The sequence below is a fragment of the Apium graveolens genome, chromosome 10, assembly GCF_009905375.1.
Source record: "Apium graveolens cultivar Ventura chromosome 10, ASM990537v1, whole genome shotgun sequence".
Lineage (NCBI taxonomy): Eukaryota > Viridiplantae > Streptophyta > Magnoliopsida > Apiales > Apiaceae > Apium > Apium graveolens.
Window position 1 is genome coordinate 101,327,371 of NC_133656.1, and position 20,523 is coordinate 101,347,893.

The window sequence follows — 20,523 nt, forward strand, 5'->3', positions numbered from 1 at the left end:
TCATGTACTTGGAAGCTACAGATCCAGACTATCTCGATGTAATCAACGATGGACCTTACAAGACAACAAAATTGGTACCTGCAACTCCTACTGTTGTTGAACATCTCCAGCTAAAGGAGAAAAGTGAATGGACACCAGAAGAGAAAGTCGTTGTACTGAAAGATGCAAAGGTAAGAAATATTTTGCATAACGGTCTTGATTATGTGATGTCAAACAGGGTTATAACCTACAATACTGCCAAAGAAATATGGGATGCCCTTGAGACTCAATGCCAAGGAACCACATCCATCAAAAAGAATAGAAGGGATGTCTTATTTCAAGAATATGAACATTTCGAGGCAAAGACTGATGAGAGTCTCATAGACATCTATGATAGGTTTTTTACTCTGCTTAATGACCTATCTTTGGTGGAAAAGGTGTATGATCTTGAAGATTGAAACACAAAGTTTCTGAGAGCTCTGAGTGAGGAATGGGATACACAGACCTCAATCATACGACACCAATATGATCTGGAAAATTACTCTGGATGAAATCTATGGCATGCTGAAGACTCATGACTTGGAAGTTCAGCAAAGGAAATAGAGGAAAATCATCAAGGAAAAATCAGCTACCTTAAAGGTGAATGATAAAGCTTCAAAAGACAAGATTATGGAAGCCACAAGGAAGAATAACTATCTGCCAGAATCAGATACTGATGATTCATCATCAAATCCCGATGATGATACTGATTCTGAAACTGATGGAAACATGACAGATTCTGATGTCATGCAAATGGCGGCTATGATGGTCAAAGGATTCAAGAGAATGCAATTCAGGAAGTCTCAGAAGAATAGAAGCTTCAGGAAGAAGTTTACTGGAGGGGAAAGGAAGCCTTCTGGAAGAAGAAAAGGAAAGGATGGGAAAGCTGGAAAAGTAGACAAGTCAAAGATCAAATGCTACAACTGTGATGAACCTGCCCACTTTGCTACTGAATGCAGGAAGTCAAAAAATGACAAAGGAAATAACAAAGCCTTGATCACATTAAGCAAGGAATGGATGGACTCTACTGACTCTGAGGCTGGAGGAACAAATTATGCACTGATGGCTAGTTTTGATAGTCCTGCTTCTCCTGATTCTAAGGTATCAACATCCTTCTTTTCTCTTGATACTGAGGATATATCTGAATTGAAATTTATTCTTAAATCTCTGTATGGTAATTTTAAGAATAAGACTCTAGAAAATGATAGACTTATAACTGAGATTGAGATCTTAAAATCTAGGAATGTATAGTTAGAGTCTGACTTAATAAATCAGATTGATTTGAAGAAATAATATGAGAGAGCTAAACATACAGTAAAGATCCTTGATGCTAGATACAATATGTTAGAAAAAGATTTAGAAAATGAGAGAAAAACCCTTAAAGCATGCACTGATTCAGGCAAAAAGGTTTATGAGATGATCTCAAAGAAAAACTGGAAAGAATGCATTGGCTATAAAAATGGAATTAAAGATGTTGACACTAAAAATAAAATTACCCTTAAGACTCTTATTAAATTTATCTCTTCAGAAAACAATGAACCCAAATCAACCTTTGAAAATGGTTCAACATCTATATATCAGGAAAAGAAAGTAAATGATAAAAATCAAAGTTAGGAAAACAAAGAAACCATTAAGACTGTCAAGAAAGAAAAGAACATAGGACTTTTGTCTAAACGACAACTGAAAAAGAAATTATCTAAAACTACTGATAAACCTCATATAAAGAGTCCAAAAAGAAACAGGAATGGTAAGCACAGTGTGTTCAAAGATTCCAACTATAAGGTTGCTCCCAATGCTCCTAGAAAAACTTGTTTTAACTGTGGAAATACTAATCATCTTTCTATTGATTGCCGGAGGAGTAAGAAAAAGAAATCTGTTATTCCTGAGTCTGATGTTAGGAGTAGATTAGCATTTTACAAACCACAAAATCCTTATTTTCATTATGGTAGTGGTTGGCATTCAATTTACAATTGTAGTTCTTATCATAATATGTATCACAATTTCTATGAACCCTTGCCTAAATTTAATAAAACTGCTTATGTGTTCAATTCTGCAAGTTCTACTAAATCTGCTTCTGATAAGAAAAATTCTATCAAAGAAAAACCTCCCAGAATTGATTCTGAATCACAGAAACTTAAGTTATTCACAACAATGGCCCAACAAGTATGGGTCCTTAAAAATCCTTCTAATTAATCATCTCTCTGATTGCAGGGTAATAGGAAAAACATTCTTGTCTTGGACAGTGGATGTTCTGGACACATGACTGGAAATAAAATCCTGTTGTCATAATTTGAGATGAAGGATGGCCTGGATGTATCTTATGGGGATGGAAACATTGGACACACTCTGGGATATGACAACTTGATAATTGGAAAGGCGGTAATAGAAAATGTGGCTTTGGTGGAAGGATTGAAACATAATCTACTGAGCATCAGTCAAACTGATAAAGGCTACCATGTGGTGTTCTATGACTCTCACTGTGAATTTGTTCACATCAAAACAAAGAAAGTTGTCTTGAAAGGATATAGACATGGTAACATATTTGAAGATGACTCTCATGAAAGATTGATTTTTGAGAATGAAAATGCATTGTTGGACTCTGCATCAGACTCCAATAAATCATCAATTACTGATGATCTAAGTCCTGATACTCCTTCAGATCCTGAAGATGGTCAATGTACTGATGAACTTGCACATGTTGAGGGGGAGCAACATCAAGGTTCAACTGATGGCACCAACACAGAAGAATCAACTCAAGGTTCTTCTCAATCTGATCAAACATAATCCAATGCTGGCACGATATCAGGAGAGCATGAGTCAAGTGTTAATACTTCATCAGGAGATAACAGCACTGACTCAGGGGGAGCCTCAAATGCATTTGATGAGGAACATGATTCAGGGGGAGCATCTAGCTCCAGAAGAATATTTCTTCATGCTAGAAAATGGACCAAAGATCACACTCCTGATCTGATCATTGGAAATCCTGATGAAGGTGTACAGACAAGGAGTGCAACTCAAAATGAATGTCTATATCATAATCTACTTTCAAAAGAAGAACCAAAGAAAGTAGAAGATGCACTCAAGGATGCAGACTGGGTCATAGCTATGCAAGAAGAGTTGAATGATTTTGAAAGAAATGAAGTTTGGAAGTTGGTGCCTAGACCTAAAAACAGGTCAATTATAGGCACAAAGTAGGTCTTTAGAAATAAGACTGATTCTGATGGAACCATTGTCAGAAAAAAGGCTCAGTTAGTGGCTAAAGGTTATTCTCAATAGGAAGGCATTGACTATGATGAGACATTTGCTCCTGTTGCTAGGCTGGAAGCAATCAGAATATTCTTGGCATATGCTACACACAAGAAATTCAAAGTCTTCCAGATGGATGTCAAGAGTGCATTTATCAATGGAGAACTTGAAGAAGAAGTCTATGTTGAACAGCCACCAGGATTTGTGGATCCTAAACATCCTGACTATGTTTATAGACTTGATAGAGCACTCTATGGACTAAAGCAAGCACCCAGAGCATTGTATGAGACCCTTGCTCAGTTTCCACTTGAAAGTGGATTCAAAAGAGGTACGATAGATAAAACCTTATTGTTAGGAATATGTTGTAAACTTGATGATAAATTAAACAAAACACCTTAGTAGATTTAACTTAGTGTATATTGTAGCATTCGACGGATGATCAAATATAGTCCCGACAGATGATTTAATATAGTCCCGACGGATGACGATTTGACATCCACCGGTTGAGTAGCTTATGTAAAAATAAGATATGTAGCACATTTCTGCAAACAACTTTGTGTAGATTTATAGGAGCATATGAGTCATGTTGACTACTAGTGGATATATAGAACAGGTTGATTAATTGTAAATATAAGATGTCTTGTAATTTCGTATAAGTGAAATGGAGTCAAGTGATAAATAGCTACCTGACGGATGATCAACAAAGCTACCCGACGGATGATCAACAAACCTACCCGATGGATGACAAGCATGTACCCGACGGATGATCAAATTCAAATATCTGTTGATAGTGACAACACAGTCACATGCGTTGGGTGTTTGCAAAAGGAATGTGGTAGCCTGTTAAGCAGGAATTTGAGAACAAAGAAGCATTACCATTTCTATGCTATTATGAAGATATTCAAAGATGCTGGAATAGAATAGTGAAGCAGCATGGAGTCAGACTAGATATGTTTTGTTTTATTATCTTGTCTTATTGTCATTTAAACTTGGTGATATATAAGCCAAGTGTAGCTAGTAGAACATTCAACAACTAAGCAAACACATTTCAAAGAGAGATAAAAAAAGTTGTACTTATCAAGAATTTCTCTGTAGTTTGTTTGTTCTACTTGTAAGCAGCTGTGAGTTATTCAAGCTTCACAGGGTTCTCATTCGATATATATATATATATATATATGGTGGATACTTTCAAGTCCACCAGAAAGTTTTAAAAGCCTGTGTTTTTATTACTTTGTGTTTTGATTCATATAACTATTTTATTCCGCACTCTTCAAATCAAACACTCATATATTTATCGAGTTAAAATTATTTTAAAATCTTTAAAAAGTAGCCAGAATTACATTCAACTCCCCTTCTATAATTCTTGTTGTATTGTTAGGGAATAACAATTGGTATCAGAGCAAGCTCTTGAAGTACAAAGAGTGTAAAGATCACAACAAACAGCAAGATGAACAAGACGGATGTTGGAGTCAAAATTCCATTTCTGGACAAAGATAATTATCACCACTGGAAGGTGAAAATGCACCTACATCTTCTTTCTCAATATGAGGCCTATGTGGATTGCATAGAGAAAGGTCCTCATGTACCAATGAGAGCTGCAACAGGCAATGAACCATCTGTTCCCAAGCCTAGGCCTGAATGGTCAGATCCTGATATTGAGCAAGTCAGGAAAGACAAGAAGGCCATGAATATATTGTTCAATGGTGTTGATGGTGATATATTTGATAACATCATTAACTGCAAAATAGCCAAAGAGGTTTGGGACACAATCCAGATTATTTGTGATGGTACTGAGCAAGTAAGGGAGAATAAGATGCAGCTGCTAATTCAGCAATATGAGCACTTTCACTTTGAAGAAAGTGAGTCTCTCACTGACATTTTTAGTAGATTTTAAAAGCTACTAAATGCTCTAAAGTTGTATGGAAGAGTCTATCAAACAAAAGACTCCAACCTCAAGTTCCTTAGATCTCTTCCAAAAGAGTGGAAGCCAATGACGGTCTCATTGAAAAATTCTCAGGATTACAAGAACTTCACCTTAGAGAGACTGTATGGCATCCTAAAAACTTATGAGCTTGAAATAGAGCAAGATGAGAGGATGGAGAAAGGAAGGAAGAAAGGAGGGTCCACAGCACTGGTTACTGAGTTATAGAAGGAGAAAGAGATGAAGGTAGAAATTGTTGAGTCTACATCAAAGGTCTGTGAAAGCAAGGGTAAAGGGCTGGTAGCTGAAAATGAAGATCATTTGAGCCAAGATGACATGGATGATATTGATGAATATCTAGCATTCCTATCCAGAAGATTTGACAAACTCAAATTCAAAAAGAATTTTGTAGCAGCCAAGCCAAGTAGAAACATGGTGGATAAATCCAAATTCAAATGTTTCAAATGTGGCTTGGTAGGGCATTTTGCAAGTGAATGTAGAAAGTCTGATTCTAGTAAGAAGAATTTTGAGCCTGTTGATTATAAACAGAAATACTTTGAGTTGCTCAAGCAAAAGGAAAGGGCTTTCATCACACAGGAGAATGACTGGGTTGCTGATGGTTTGGATGAAGATGAAGAAAAAACTATGTCAATCTAGCCCTGATGGCCAAGTCTGATGAAACAGAAACAAGTTCTTCAAGTAATCACCACTAACCTAGCACATTTATCTAAAGCTGAGTGTAATGATGCCATAAATGACATATCCACAGAATTATATCACTTGCGTATTATACTTAAGTCCCTCACTAAGGAAAATGCTAAAATTAAAGAAAATAATTTGTTTTTAAGTGAGAGGAATAATGTGCTAGAGTCTCAGTTTATTGAATTTGAAAAATTGAGAATTGAGTGTAAGATTGCTAAGTAGGGCTGAGCATCGGGCGGTTTGGCCGGTTTCGGAGTGCCAAACCAAACCAAACCGAAAATCACGGTTTCCTTCACCATGAAACCGTAACCGAACCGAAAGTTAGAAAAACCAAACCAAACCAAACCGATTACTAACGGTTTGGTTCGGTCGGTTTCGGTTTAATACCCAAATTTTAATAATTTTTTATTGAAATATTTTCTAGTTAAATTCTAATTAATTTTATATGTACTAGAAGTCTGGAATATATTTTTGCATATGCTAGCAGATTACCATTCATCATCACACATACATGTATAAATAAAGTAAATAACTTTTATAACTAAAATCCATTGCATTGTTTAATAAGCAGCAAATGATCCATAATCCAAAGAGCAAAATAGAATACAATTTGAAAGCATAGTCTGGCTAATAAAACAAAATCATTATAATCATTTCTAAGGTTCCAGTAACTTTAAGCCATCAACTGCAAGCCTACAAGGAAGAAATAAAAATTAGTAGCCACCAACCAGTATAAGAGTAATAACTGATATGAGAAGCCGAGGAGACAGGAGAGAAAAAAGAGGTGTACACAGTACACTGTACAGTAGTTTAGAATTGGTAGGGTCACATGTATAAAGGTCTTAAATAATATTTCTGATAATATATATATATATATTATATTTTCGGTTCGGTTTGGGTAAAACGGTCGGTTTATTTTCAAAAACCAAAACCAAACCGAAAATTTCGGTTTTTATATATTATAAACCAAAACCAAACCAAACCGGTAAGAAACCGAATTTTTCGGTTTGGACGGTTCGGTTCGGGCGGTTCGGGCGGTTTCGGAAAAATTATGCTCACCCCTATTGCTAAGGATGAATTAACTGAGTCCTTGAAGAAAGAAGAGATTTTAAAGAAATGGCTTGAACGAGAATAGGAAGTGATTAAAGCATGGAAATCATCCAGAGATGTCCATGCTCAAATCACTAAAGTTCAAGGTATTGAATCCTTTTGTGATGCAGCCTGGAAAAAGAGTAAGGAGAAGCTGGAATCCAACTTGGTTGAAGGATTGTTGACAGATATGGACTCGACGGATGATGAAAATCATCCATCGGATAATCAAAAGGATTATCCGTCGAGTGACAAAGAGCCACATCCGTCGAGTGACAAAGAGCCACATCCGTCGGCTGTGAGTAAACCTGTGAGCAAATCTAAGCTTGCCAAGCTGAATGAGAAATATGGATCAGTTTTTAAAAACTTTGTTCCAGGAGAATCAAGTCAAGTGAAGAAGGAGATGAAAGTTAATGTTGGTCATTTGTACATCAAGCAATTAAATGACAGATTAGAAAAGATTAAGGTTAAAGCGGAAGCTAAAAAGAAAAACAATAGAAATGGGAAAGTAGGAATTAAAAAGCATAACAACTACACACCTGATAAATATGCACCAAGAAAAATCTATGTTAAGTGTGGTAGTGTTAATCACCTGTCTGTTAATTACAAACTTGCCATGCCTACTCTTATGTCTGTACCTCCCTCTTTTCCCAACATGACTGTTATGCCTACCATGCCCATGAATGCTATGTCTACTCAGAATATGAATGCACAATTTGCTAATATGCCATTTGCATCTAATCCTTATTGTGTTGCATTTAGTATGCCATAAATGCCATTTAGCATGCCTTACTGGAATAACATGTTTGCAAATAGCATGCCTTTTCCAGTTAATCAAAATGTGCATGATAATTCTGTTTTAATGACTGGTTTTAAAGGTCAAACTCAAATGACTAAGGATGAATCAGAAATTCCCAAGTCAAATGAGATGAAACCTAAGAAACCAACGAAGAAATCTAACAAGGCAGGACCCAAGGAAACTTAGGTACCAAAATTAACTTGATTTGATTTTGATGTGTGCAGGGAAACAGAAAGAATCTTTGGTATCTGGATAGTGGTTGCTCAAGGCACATGACTGAAGATTTAACCCTGCTCACTGAGTTCAAGGAAAGAGATGGCCCAAGTATTACTTTTGGAGATGACAGCAAAGGCTATACTGTGGGATATGGCTTGATTTCAAAAGATAAAGTCATCATTGAAGAAGTTGCCCTAGTGGATGGTCTCAAGCATAATTTGTTGAATCAGCCAGCTTTGTGATAAGGGCAATTCAATAACCTTCAATTCAGAAGCCTGTGTTGTGACAAATAAAAGGAGCAACAAAGTGGTTCTCACTGGAGTGAGAAAAGGAAATGTGTATCTAGCTGACTTCAAATCATCTAATGCAGAATATGTCACCTTTCTTCTCAGTAAAGCAAGTCAAGATGAAAGTTGGCTATGGCACAAGAAGCTGTCACATCTAAACTTCAAAACCATGAATGAGCTTGTCAAGAAAGAAATAGTTAGATGTATTCCTAAAGTGGAGTTTACTAAGGATGAATTATGTGATGCCTGTTAGAAAGGAAAGCATATCAAAGCATCATTTAGAAAGAAGCTTGATTCAACAATTGAAGAACCTTTGTAATTGTTACACATGGATTTGTTTGGACCAGTCAATGTGTTGTCTATCTCAAGGAAAAGATTTTGCCTAGTAACTGTGGATGATTTCTCAAAGTTCTCTTGGACATATTTCCTAAAGTCTAAAGATGAAGCTATTGAAATCATCATCAATCACATAAGACAAGTCAACAATCATCCTGATTTTAAAGTAAGAAGAGTCAAGAGTGACAATGGAACTGAGTTCAAGAATTCTGTGATGAGATCATTTTATGAAGAGAATGGGATTATGCATGAGTTGTCTGCAGCAAGAACTCCACAACAAAATGGAGTAGTGGAAAGAAAAAACAAATCTCTTATTGAAGATGGAAGGACAATGTTAAGAATCAAGGTTACCAACATATTTTTAGGCTGAAGCTGTGAATATTGCCTGCTACACTCAGAATATTTCTTTGGTTAATCAAGCAAAATGCATGACACCCTATCAATTGTTCAAGAATAGGAAGCCAACTCTAAATTTTCTTCATGTTTTTGGCTGCAAATATTATATCTTGAGGAATCGAACTAATCAATATGGGAAGTTTGATGCTAAAGCAGATGAAGGAATTTTTGTTTGATATGTTGTGGGAAAGGCATATAGGGTCTACAATCTAAGAACCAACATTATTATGGAATCAATATATGTTGTGTTTGATGACAAAAAGATTGAAGGACTGCAAGATGGAGATTTCCATGAAAGCCTCAAGTTTGATAATGTGGAGATGGTTAGTGATGACAGTGATGATAAAAGTGATCAAGAAACAGTGAATAAGGATAATGCAGAAAAATCTACAACTAATGAAGCAAATAATTCAATATCTATCGAGTTGCAAAATACTTCATTCGTCGGGAGACAATCTGCCTTATCCGTCGGGAGACAGTCAGATTCATTCGTTGGGACACAAAGTGCATCATCCGTCGGAACATTAAGAGAAGCTGAAAGTCAGAATAGATCACCTACAGAAAGTTCCCCTTTCTCAAATCAAGGTTTCACAAACTCAGGGGGAGTTTCTTTAACGACTCGTGTATTTTCTTTTTATTTTCAATATTTAAGCGTGTAATAATTGAATAAATAATTAAATAAAATGCGTGTATTGATTTTTGGCAGTAGTGTGTAGATTTTTATTAAATATATGTGATTTATTGATATATGGTATGGATTTTTGTGATTTATTATCGAGATATGTGGTTTTGTTATTGCTTGTAAAAGTGATTTGATTACAGTTTTAATTCCATAAATATTTGGATTGTCTCTAAAATTTATTTCATAATTTTATAATTTCTATAATTATTTTTAGGATTTTATAAAATTGAAAAATCAATATTTCACTAATTATTTATCTTTAAATAATTTTCTTCTGAGTATGTTTATTTATAAATTCCATATTTAATTCCAGAATTCTTCAAAAATCATGAAATTCATATTTTATTAAGTTTACAATATTTTGGTAATTTTAAAATTATTTGAAAATTTTTGGGATTAATTTCTCCCGCGCGTTGTTTCGTTTATTTGTTAAAAAGAAGGAATAAAGTGCACCTGAAAAATTGTTTTGAAATTTCAAGAATTATGTCTTTAATTACTTCAGGATATTTTGATATTTTAAGACTAGTTTGGACTTATTTTGATATATTTAAATCGCATTTTGTTTCGTTAAAATAAGAATTCGGGATAAAAATCGGGTCCCTGGGTATTCAGGGATACGTGTTAACAACTTATAATAAAAAGTTAACACGCATCCAATTTTGCAGGACACGTGTTAACATCATTTTATTCCCCAAAACATCAATCTCTTGTCTCGGCTGTCTCTTGCTCTGTTGCTCTCGGTTTCTTCTTCTTCTTCGATTCTCGAAACAACTCCTCATTTTCATCTCGTTTCTTTCCCTGTTCTTCTTCTTCCCTTTTTCTCCGGTGTTCTTCCGGCCTTCAGTCCTGGTAATTACTTCCGGCTGCTTTTGTTTCAATTTCCAATTGGTTCGTTCTTGTTGTTATATATATGTATGTGATTACATGTATATATGTGTGTGCTCCTGTGTTTTGTGTGCGTTTGTGTATGAGTTCTATGTGTGTGTATGGTGGTGCAGGTGGCAACTCCGCCTGTGGCTCTGTTTTTGCTCCGTTCGGTTCTGTTCGGGCGTTTGGAGCGTGCACTTGTGTTGGTTGACTGGTTTTTTTTTACAAATTTCTGCAGTGAATAATTTGATTAAGGACTCGTGAAATTAATTTATGCGGGAAATTTTTGGTAATTATTCGGTGAAGTTTTTGGTTGGAATCCGAATTACCGGGTACCCCGAGAATTTTTCCGCCGTACCGCGATGACTCGTTACGAGCAGACGGTGCATGGTGATGACTTTGTTCCGAGTCCTAAATTTCATAAATAAATAAAATGATTTGTATAAGATGTTTTCGAAAATAAATAAATGTTGGATTTGTACGTAAATAAATAAGTGATTGTGGAATTGGTGTTGTAATATCGAAACTTATGGATTGATGTGATTGTTGACGTCGATTGTAATCGACAGGTAGGCTTATAAACAAAAGAGTTGCTGCCAAATTTTTTTAAAATTTACTTTAAATACGAGAAAAATGTACTTTATTATATTAAACGTTGTACCCCTATTTGTATATGGACTACGTGATCATGTGATTCTGTGTATAATAGCTATACGAGTCGGGTTATCGAATTGGGTTAGTAGGGTTCAGGATATCAAGCATGTCGGTATAACTGATTAGGGTATTCTGTATTTGTAGATCCTAGTCAAGTTTCACAGGACCGAAGTCAACATAAAAGCTACTTAGGATTCCCAAAAACATTGCAAGGCAAGTACCCCTGACCATTCTTTTATGGTTCAGTACGTATGAATAGATAATGTTTTAATCTCGTAAAGGAACATAAATGTTTTAAGTTACGTATCCCCTGTAGTTATAAATCATTATTTTCAACCTGTTTTGGGGAAAAGTAACTTCAAAAGGTACCTATCTCGAATGAAATGATTTGCGAACTAGAATTTATATGTGTGCTGTTAAAATGAATCGTTTTTAAATGAGATAGCTACAAGTGATTTCGAAAACTGGATAAAACGATCAGATATGGGATACATAGGGCCCAGAGTAGGCCTATTGAGGTGGCGTAAGAGGCTAACTCGGTTGCGCGCAAATTATAACCGATTAGTCCAGCAGGTCAGAGACCTAGCTAGTCTCTGAGTTCCGGAACAGGTAAATGGGATGGTAGTTAGAGCCGTCTGGTGTTGATAGCCTGATCAGCTATCTACACATATCCGTTACGTGTCTGATTTGGCTTTGTGATTCCCATAAGGGTATAAGTAATTGATACAGTGGTTTTATAAATGTGAATAGCATGCTAAAATTGGACTCTGGTACTTACACATCACATTACTATGTTGTTTTATTAAAAGCATGCTAGTCAGTGATATCCAGTTATCTCAGCTTTTCATTGCATACTGTTGTTCACATGATTATAGCTTTGTTCCGATCTTTGGTTACATTACTATTTTTATTCTGTTAATCATATGTTGGTACTGCTGAGCGACTATGCTCACCCTTGCAACCTGTTATGTATATATGTCGCAGATGCCTAGAAGACCAGTCAGACAGACCCGTGTTCCCGCCCCTTCAGGACCCGGCTCCTCATAGGTAGTGTATATCATGCCACATACGGTCTGATGAGTTGCTGAATAAAGTTAGAGTGTGTCAGACGTTGAATAAATGGTTTGTAATAATGTGAACCTGAATCATACTTGAACCTGGATCAGATCTTGGTTTGGGGTCAAGTTAGTATATGTTAATAATAATCTTGTTGTTTATATTTCTGGTAATTATGTTGAGTGACGTCAACTCCTGACCCCGGGGTTGAGGCCGTCACAGTTGCTATCAGAGCTACAAATTCAAGTCCCTGATCCAGGTTAGGGATTGTGTCAAATAGGTGTTAAAGTGAGTCTTAAGGTGTGAGTCAGCAACTCATATAGAGGACCAAACCCTTAGAGTCAGTCGAGGGTTCCGACGGCGTTACCCTGGCATCTATTAAATGTTTTGATAGAACTGCCTTGACCCGGTTGTGTCTTTCTTGTATTTATCCTGTTGGCAGTGGCCTATTGTGATTTATAGTTCTCCTTCTCGGGAGAACCCCTCAGACCCGGATAGCTCAGATTTCGAGAGGACCCTGGATGTTGTTGCTGAGGAGACCCCTATGCCTCTTCCACCAGTTTCTTCTTTTGTACCGAGGGACATCCCTGGACCTAGTGCTCATCCCCGTTGGGTACGTAGGTGTGTGTCTACTGTTAGGGATTTTCCTCCCGGCTGTGGTCCCAGTTCTTCCTCGTCGAGACCTTCGGTTCCTCCTGTAGCCCCTAGTGGTACTTCTTCTCCAATCCCTTACCATGTTCATCGAGCGGTGAATACATCTTTTATCAGAGAGCAGAGTCCGGGGTTGGCTGCTCAGCTTGATCAGATACTCGTTGCACCTTTCCAGGGTATTCCTGCCCCTTTCCCTGAGGTGCAGGCCCATGTGCGATCCTTGACCCAGATGGCTGTTGAGAGGGCTAGATCCATTGATCATTAGCTCAGAGTTCAGGGCTGTGCAGTATCAGGATCTAGTGAACTGGTTAGTGTTCGAGCTAGGTTCTATCGGTGGCGGTGGTAGTGGTTAGACCAGGATTGCAGCAGAGAGATACAGATCTCAGAGTTGGCTTCCAGGAGTTTTGTAGTTATTTTCCTTGTATATGTATATTATGTTGTGATAGTCTGTAGTAGGCGGAGGCTGCTGTGATAGCCAGTTTTGATGTGTATTTGGATGGTTTCTCTTCAGTTGTATTTCAGTTATACTAGTTGGATTCCTGTTGGTTATTGTATTATAGCTGCTTTATTTTGTTGTTCAGTTTTTTATATATTTGTGTGTTGCTATTATTGTTATTACTATTATTGTTGCTTCTGTTGCTGGCATTTCTAGATTATGATCATTCACTCAGGATGGATCCAATTAAACTGAGGATGAAGATATTGTCTTAGTGGCAACGCTCTCCTGATGCATATGTATAAACTGCTTGGAGAAATCCATTTTCTTATATATGACTATTATGTTTCAGGAGATGCCACTAAAGAAGAATTCTCAACCCAATAACGGATCTGCTAGGGATCCCTCCATGAGTCAATTGATGAATTTGTTGTATCAGCATTCAACTCAGCTGGCCCAACAGCAACAATAATTCTAGTAGCAGCAACAACAATTGCAATAACAACAACAATAGCAACAGCAGTTCATACAGCAACAACAGAAGCAAATCCAACAACAGCAACTACAAATCTAGCAACAACATGAGATGAGGGTGTTAGTTTTAAGTCTTTCTAGGCAGTGAAGCCCCAGAGTTTAAAGGTGAGGTAGATCATGTTGCTTCCAGGATATGGTTAAAGGAGATGGAAAAGGCGTTTGCACTCACCAAGGTGAGTGAGGATTTAAAGACGGATCACGCTAGTTATTTTATAAAGAATGATTTGAATTATTGGTGGGAATCCACGTGAGCATTAGAAGGAGTAGGTCATGTCCCATGGGCCAGATTCATATAGCTGTTCTTGGAGAAATACTTTCTGGACTGTCTCCAAAGTCAGATGGAGATGGAGTTTTTGGAATTGAAGCAAGGAAACAAGAGTGTTACAGAGTATGAAGCAAAGTTTACGGAGTTGGCCCGTATAGCACCGGAATATATAAGTTCGGAAGCTCAACAAGCAAAGCGGTTTCAACAAGGGTTGAAGCTAGAAATAAGGAGTGGAGTTGTAGCTCTACAACTTAAGACATATACTTCAGTAGTCCAGGCTACCTTAGTGATAGAAAGTGTCCAGAGGTTAGCTGCAAAAGAGCAGGATGAAAAAAAAAAGAAGTTTGAAAATGGACCTTCTAGGTCAGAATCAAGTATAGCAAGTCAAAAGTTCCAGCGTTGGTTTGGAAAGAATAAGAATAAGAGGTTCCGAAGACAGAATTTCCCTCAGGCTAGACCCAGTACCACTTCAGTTAACTCTACCCCGACAAGGCTTAGCAAGCCGGTAATTGATTGTAAGATATATGGGAAGAAGCACAATGGTCAGTGCCGAGAAAATATCAAATGTTTTAAGTGTGGCCAGAAGGGTCGTTATTCCACGGAGTGCAAGTCTGAGACTCAAGGAGTAACCTGTTTTAGTTGCGGCAAAGTGGGGCATATTGCTAGGAATTGCAAGTCAGTAACCTAAGGTAGTGTTGGAAGAAGCGTGTCCCAAGGACCAGCAACCAGTACCGCTAGAGATAGAACCTTTAAGATGACCAAGAAATCTCCAGCTCAAGATTCCGATGTGGTTTCAGGTACGCTTTCTCTTAATTCCGTACCTGTTAACATTTTGTTTGATTCGTGAGCGTCCAAATCTTTTATATCTATGATTTGTGTAAATAAAATGTAATTGATGTTGAAATACTTAGATGAGTCATTGACCATAGAAGTGGCTAATAAAGATAAAGTGCATGTAAGCCAATTTTGTCCTAAATGCTCCATAGAGGTTTTAGGATATATTTTCCCTGCCTACCTAACACCCTTTGAGTTAGGAGACTTGGATGTTATTCTAGGCATGGATTGGTTGTCTCTATATAAGGCAAATATTGACTGTAACAAAAAGAGAGTTGTTATGTATACCCCAGATAATAAAAAAATCAGTTATCAAGGACAGAGGCAGGATAAAAAGTTCCTTTCAGTAATGCAAGCAAAGAGATTATTGCGGCAAGGGTGTGAGGCGTATTTGGCTCATGTGGTGGATACGAAGAAAGAAACCCCTATTTTGGATGAGATTCCCATAGTAAGAAAATTCCCTGACGTCTTCCCATAAGAGTTACCAGGATTGCCACCTGATCGAGAAATAGATTTCTCCATTGAATTGATACCCGGAGCCGAACCAGTTTCCAAAGCTCCATATAGGATGGCCCCAATGGAAATGAAAGAATTGGCTAAGCAACTTCAGGAACTATTGGATAAGGGAGTTATTCGACCCAGTGTTTCTCTATGGGGTGCTCCAGTGCTATTCGTAAAGAAGAAAGAGGGAAGTATGAGATTGTGCATTGACTATAGAGAACGGAACAAGTTGACAATAAAGAACAAGTATCCTTTGCCGTGCATCAACGATATTTTTGATCAACTTAAGGGGGCTTGTTATTTATAAAAGATTTATTTAAGGTCTGGCTACCACCAACTGGAGATAAAGCCCGAAGATATTCCCAAGACTGCATTCAGAACGAGGTATGGCCATTATAAGTTCTTAGTGATGTCGTTTGGATTGATAAATGTGCCAGCAGCTTTCATGGATTTAATGAATCAGGTGTACAAGGAGTATTTGGATAAGTTTGTTATTGTATTTATTGATGACATCCACATATATTCAAAGAATCCAGAAGATCATGTGACGCATTACGGATTGCCCTTCAGAAGTTTAGAGAAAAGCGACTATATGCAAAGTTCTCCAAGTGTGAGTTTTAGTTGACAGAGGTACAGTTTCTTGGACATGTAGTGAGTAAGGAAGGTATTAAAGTAGACCCAGTAAAGATTGAAGCCGTATCAAAGTGGGAGCAACCGAAGACTCCGATGAAAATAAGAAGTTTTCTTAGATTAGCTGGATATTATCGAAGGTTTGTAAAGGATTTCTCAAAGATTGCATCCCCATTAACCAGGTTAACCAGGAAGAATGAGAAGTTCATTTGGACGGAAAAGTGTGAAGAAAGTTTCCAAGAATTGAAAAGAAGATTGGTGACAGCTCCAGTATTAGCATTTCCAGATGAGACAAGAAACTTTGTGATTTATAGTGACACTTCTTTGAAAGGTTTGGGATGTGTATTAATGCAGCACAACAAAATTATCGCCTATGCCTCCAGACAATTGAAGCCTCACGAGCAGAAATATCCAGTTCATGACCTTGAGTTGGCAGTTATAGTGTTTGCTCTAAAGTTATGGCGTCATTATTTGTATGGAGAGAAGTGTGATATTTATACGGATTATAAGAGCCTGAAGTACATATTCACGCGGAAGGATTTGAACATGAGACAGAGAAGGTGGTTGGAACTGATTAAGGACTATGATTATTCGATTAACTACCACCCAGGTAAAGCCAATGTGGTGGCTGATGCCTTGAGTGGAAAAAGAGAAGTTGAATATAGTTCGGATTGCAGATGAACTAGCACGAGACTTGGAAAGGATGGAGATTGAGGTTCGAGTACCAAGTGAGAGTCAGGAGCAATTATATGAAGTTACCTTCCAGTCCACGTTGATGGAAAAGATCAAAAGGTGTCAAGAAGGAGTTATGAAACAAGAGTTGGATACTTTAACGGGAGAAGAGTTGTGTACTCAAAGGGATAATGAAGGTTTGTTTAGATTTTCCTCTCGAGTTTGGATTCCTATTATAACGGAACTGAAGAATGAAGTATTGCATGAAGCGCACAACTCTAGGTTTTCTATCCACCCTGGTAGCACTAAGATGTACCAAGACTTGAAGAGAAACTTTTGGTGGCCAGGAATGAAGAAGGATATTGCCAACTGGGTTAGCAAATGTCACGTGTGCCAAACGGTAAAAGCGGAGCATCAATGACCAAGTGGATTGTTACAACCTTTGGAGATTCCCCAATGGAAGTGGGAAGAGATTGCCATGGATTTTGTAGTGGGATTGCCAAGGACGAGAACAAATCACAACGCTATTTTGGTGATCGTTGATAGGTTGTCCAAGTCAGCGCATTTTCTTCCGATCAGTGAAAAGTATTTTTTGGAAAAGCTAGTTAAGTTATATTTTGATGAGATAGTTACCAAACATGGAGTGCCTGTGTCTGTAGTGTCAGATCGAGACCCGAGATTTAATTCCAGGTTTTGAACTAAATTCCAAGAGTGCCTAGGAACAAAGTTGAATATGAGCACCGCTTATCATCCTCAGTTAGACGGCTAAAGTGAAAGAACGATTCAGACCATAGAGGTTATGTTGAGAGTCTGTGTTTTGGATTTTAAGGGTAATTGGGATGAACACTTACCTTTGATTGAGTTCTCGTACAACAACAACTATCATGCCAGTATTGGAATGCCGCCTTATGAAGCTTTGTATGGACGCAAGTGTAAATCACCGTTGTATTGGGATGAAGTAGGAGAGAAGAAAGTATTAGGTCCCGAGTTGGTTCAGCAAACCAGAGATGCAATAGTATTGATTCGGAAAAGGTTAGAAGCAGCCCAAGATAGACAGAGAAAGAATGCGGATTTACATAGGAAGGATATAAACTTTGAGATAGGAGCTCTGGTGTTACTAAAGGTATCACCTTGGAAAGGGTTAGTGCGATTTGGTCAAAAAGGAAAATTTAGCCCCAGATTTATAGGACCATTTGAGGTTTTGAAGAAAGTAGGGAGGGTTGCCTATGAGATAGCGTTACAACCGCAGTGGTAGCACATTCACAATGTGTTCCACGTATCCATGTTGAAGCCCTATATCCCTGATTCGATCAAGTCATAGAATATGAACCCATTGAGCTTCAGCCAGATTTGTCCTATGTGGAACAACCGATCTAAATCTTAGACCATAAAGAACGAGTCCTTAGGAATAAGTCGATCCCCATAGTGAAGGTCTTGTGGAGAAATCCTCGAGTAGAAGAGTCTACTTGGGAATTAGAGTCAGTCATGCTTGATAAATATCCTCATTTATTTAGCTGAGTTAGATTCTGGGGACAGAATCTTTTTAAGGGGGAAAGGATATAACGACTCATGTATTTTCTTTTCATTTTCAATATTTAAACGTATAATAATTGAATAAATAACTAAATAAAATGTGTGTATTTATTTTTGGCAGCAGTGTGTAGATTTTTATTAATTATCTATGATCTATTGATATATGGTATGGATTTTTATGATTTATTATAGAGATATGTGGTTTTGTAATTGGTTGTAAAAGTGATTTGATTACAGTTTTAATTCCATAAATATTTGGATTGTCTATAAAATTTGTCTCACAATTTTATAATTTCAATAATTATTTTTAGGATTTATAAAATTGAGAAATCAATATTTCACTAATTATTTATCTTTAAATGATTTTCTGAGTATGTTTATTTATAAATTCTATATTTAATTCCAGAATTATTCAAAAATCATGAAATTCATATTTTATTAAGTTTACAATATTCTGGTAATTGTAAAATTATTTTGGAAATTTTCAGGATTAATTTCACCCGCGCGTTGTTTCGTTTAATTTTTAAAAAGCGGGTATAAAGTGCACCTTAAAATTGTTTTGAAATTTCGAGAATTATGTCTTTAATTACTTCAGGATATTTTTGATATTTTAAGACTAGTTTGGATTTATTTCGATATGTTTAAATCGCATTTTTTTCATTAAAATAAGAATTCGGGATAAAAATCGGGTCATTGGGTATTCAGGGATACGTGTTAACAACTTATAATAAGAAGTTAACATGTATCCATAATTTTGCAGGACACGTGTTAACAGCATTTTATTCCCCAAAACATCAATCTCTTGTCTCGGCTGTCTCTTGCTCTGTTGCTCTCGGTTTCTTCTTCTTCTTCTTCGATTCTCGAAACAACTCATCCTCTTCATCTCATTTCTTTCCATGTTCTTCTTCTTCCCTTTTTTCTCTGGTGTTCTTCCAGCCTTCAGTCCCGGTAATTACTTTCGGCTACTTTTATTTCGATTTCCAATTGGTTCGTTCTTGTTGTTATATATGTATATGATTGCATGTATATCTGTGTGTGCTCCTATGTTTTGTGTGCGTGTGTGTGTGAGTTATATGTGTGTGTATGTGGAGGAGGCGGCAACGCCGCCTGTGGTTCTATTTTTGCTCCGTTTGGTTCTGTTCGCGCGTTTGGCGCGTGTGCTTGTGTTGGTTGACTGGTTTTTTTTTACAAATTTCTGCAGAGAATAATTTTATTAAGGATTCGTGAAATAAATTTATGCAAGAAATTTTTGGTAATTAATCGGCGAAGTTTTTGGTTGGAATCCGAATTACCGGGTACCCCGAGGATTTTTCCGCTGTACCGCGACGACTCGTTACGAGCGGACGGTGGACGGTGGACGGTGATGACTTTGTTCTGAGTCCTAAATTTTATAAATAAATAAAATGATTTGTATAAGATGTTTTCGGAAATAAATTGTATGTTGGAATTGTGCGTAAATAAATTAGTGATTGTGGAATTGGTGTTATAATATCGAAACTTGTGGATTGATGTAATTGTTGACGTCAATTGTAATCGAAGGGTAGGCTTATAAATAAAAGAGTTGCTGCCAAAATGTTTCTAGAATTTACTTTAAATACGAGAAAAATGTACTTTATTATATTAAATGTTGTACCCCTATTTGTATATGGACTACGTGATCCTGTGATTGTATGTATAATAGCTTTACGAGTTGGTTATCGGATTGGGTTAGTAGGGTTGAGGATATCAAGCATGTCGATATGACTGATTAGGGTATTCTGTATTTGTAGATCCCAGTCGAGTTTCACCATGACCGAAGTCAACATAAAAGCTACTTAGGATTCCCGAAAGCATTGCAAGGCAAGTACCCCTGACCATTCTTTTATGGTTCAGTACGTATAAATAGCTAATATTTTAATCTCGTAAAGGAACAAAAATGTTTTAAGTTACGTATTCCCTGTAGTTATAAGTCACTATTTTTAACGTATTTTGGGGAAAAGTAACTTCAAAAGGTACCTATCTCGAATGAAATGATTTGCGAACTAGATTCAATATGTGTGCTGTTAAAATGAATGGTTTTGAAATGAGACAAGTACAAGTGATTTCGAAAACTGGATAAAACGATCAGATATGGGATACATAGGGGCCAGAGTAGGCCTATTAAGGCGGCGTAAGAGGCTAATTCGGTTGCACACAAATTATAACCGATTAGTCCAGCA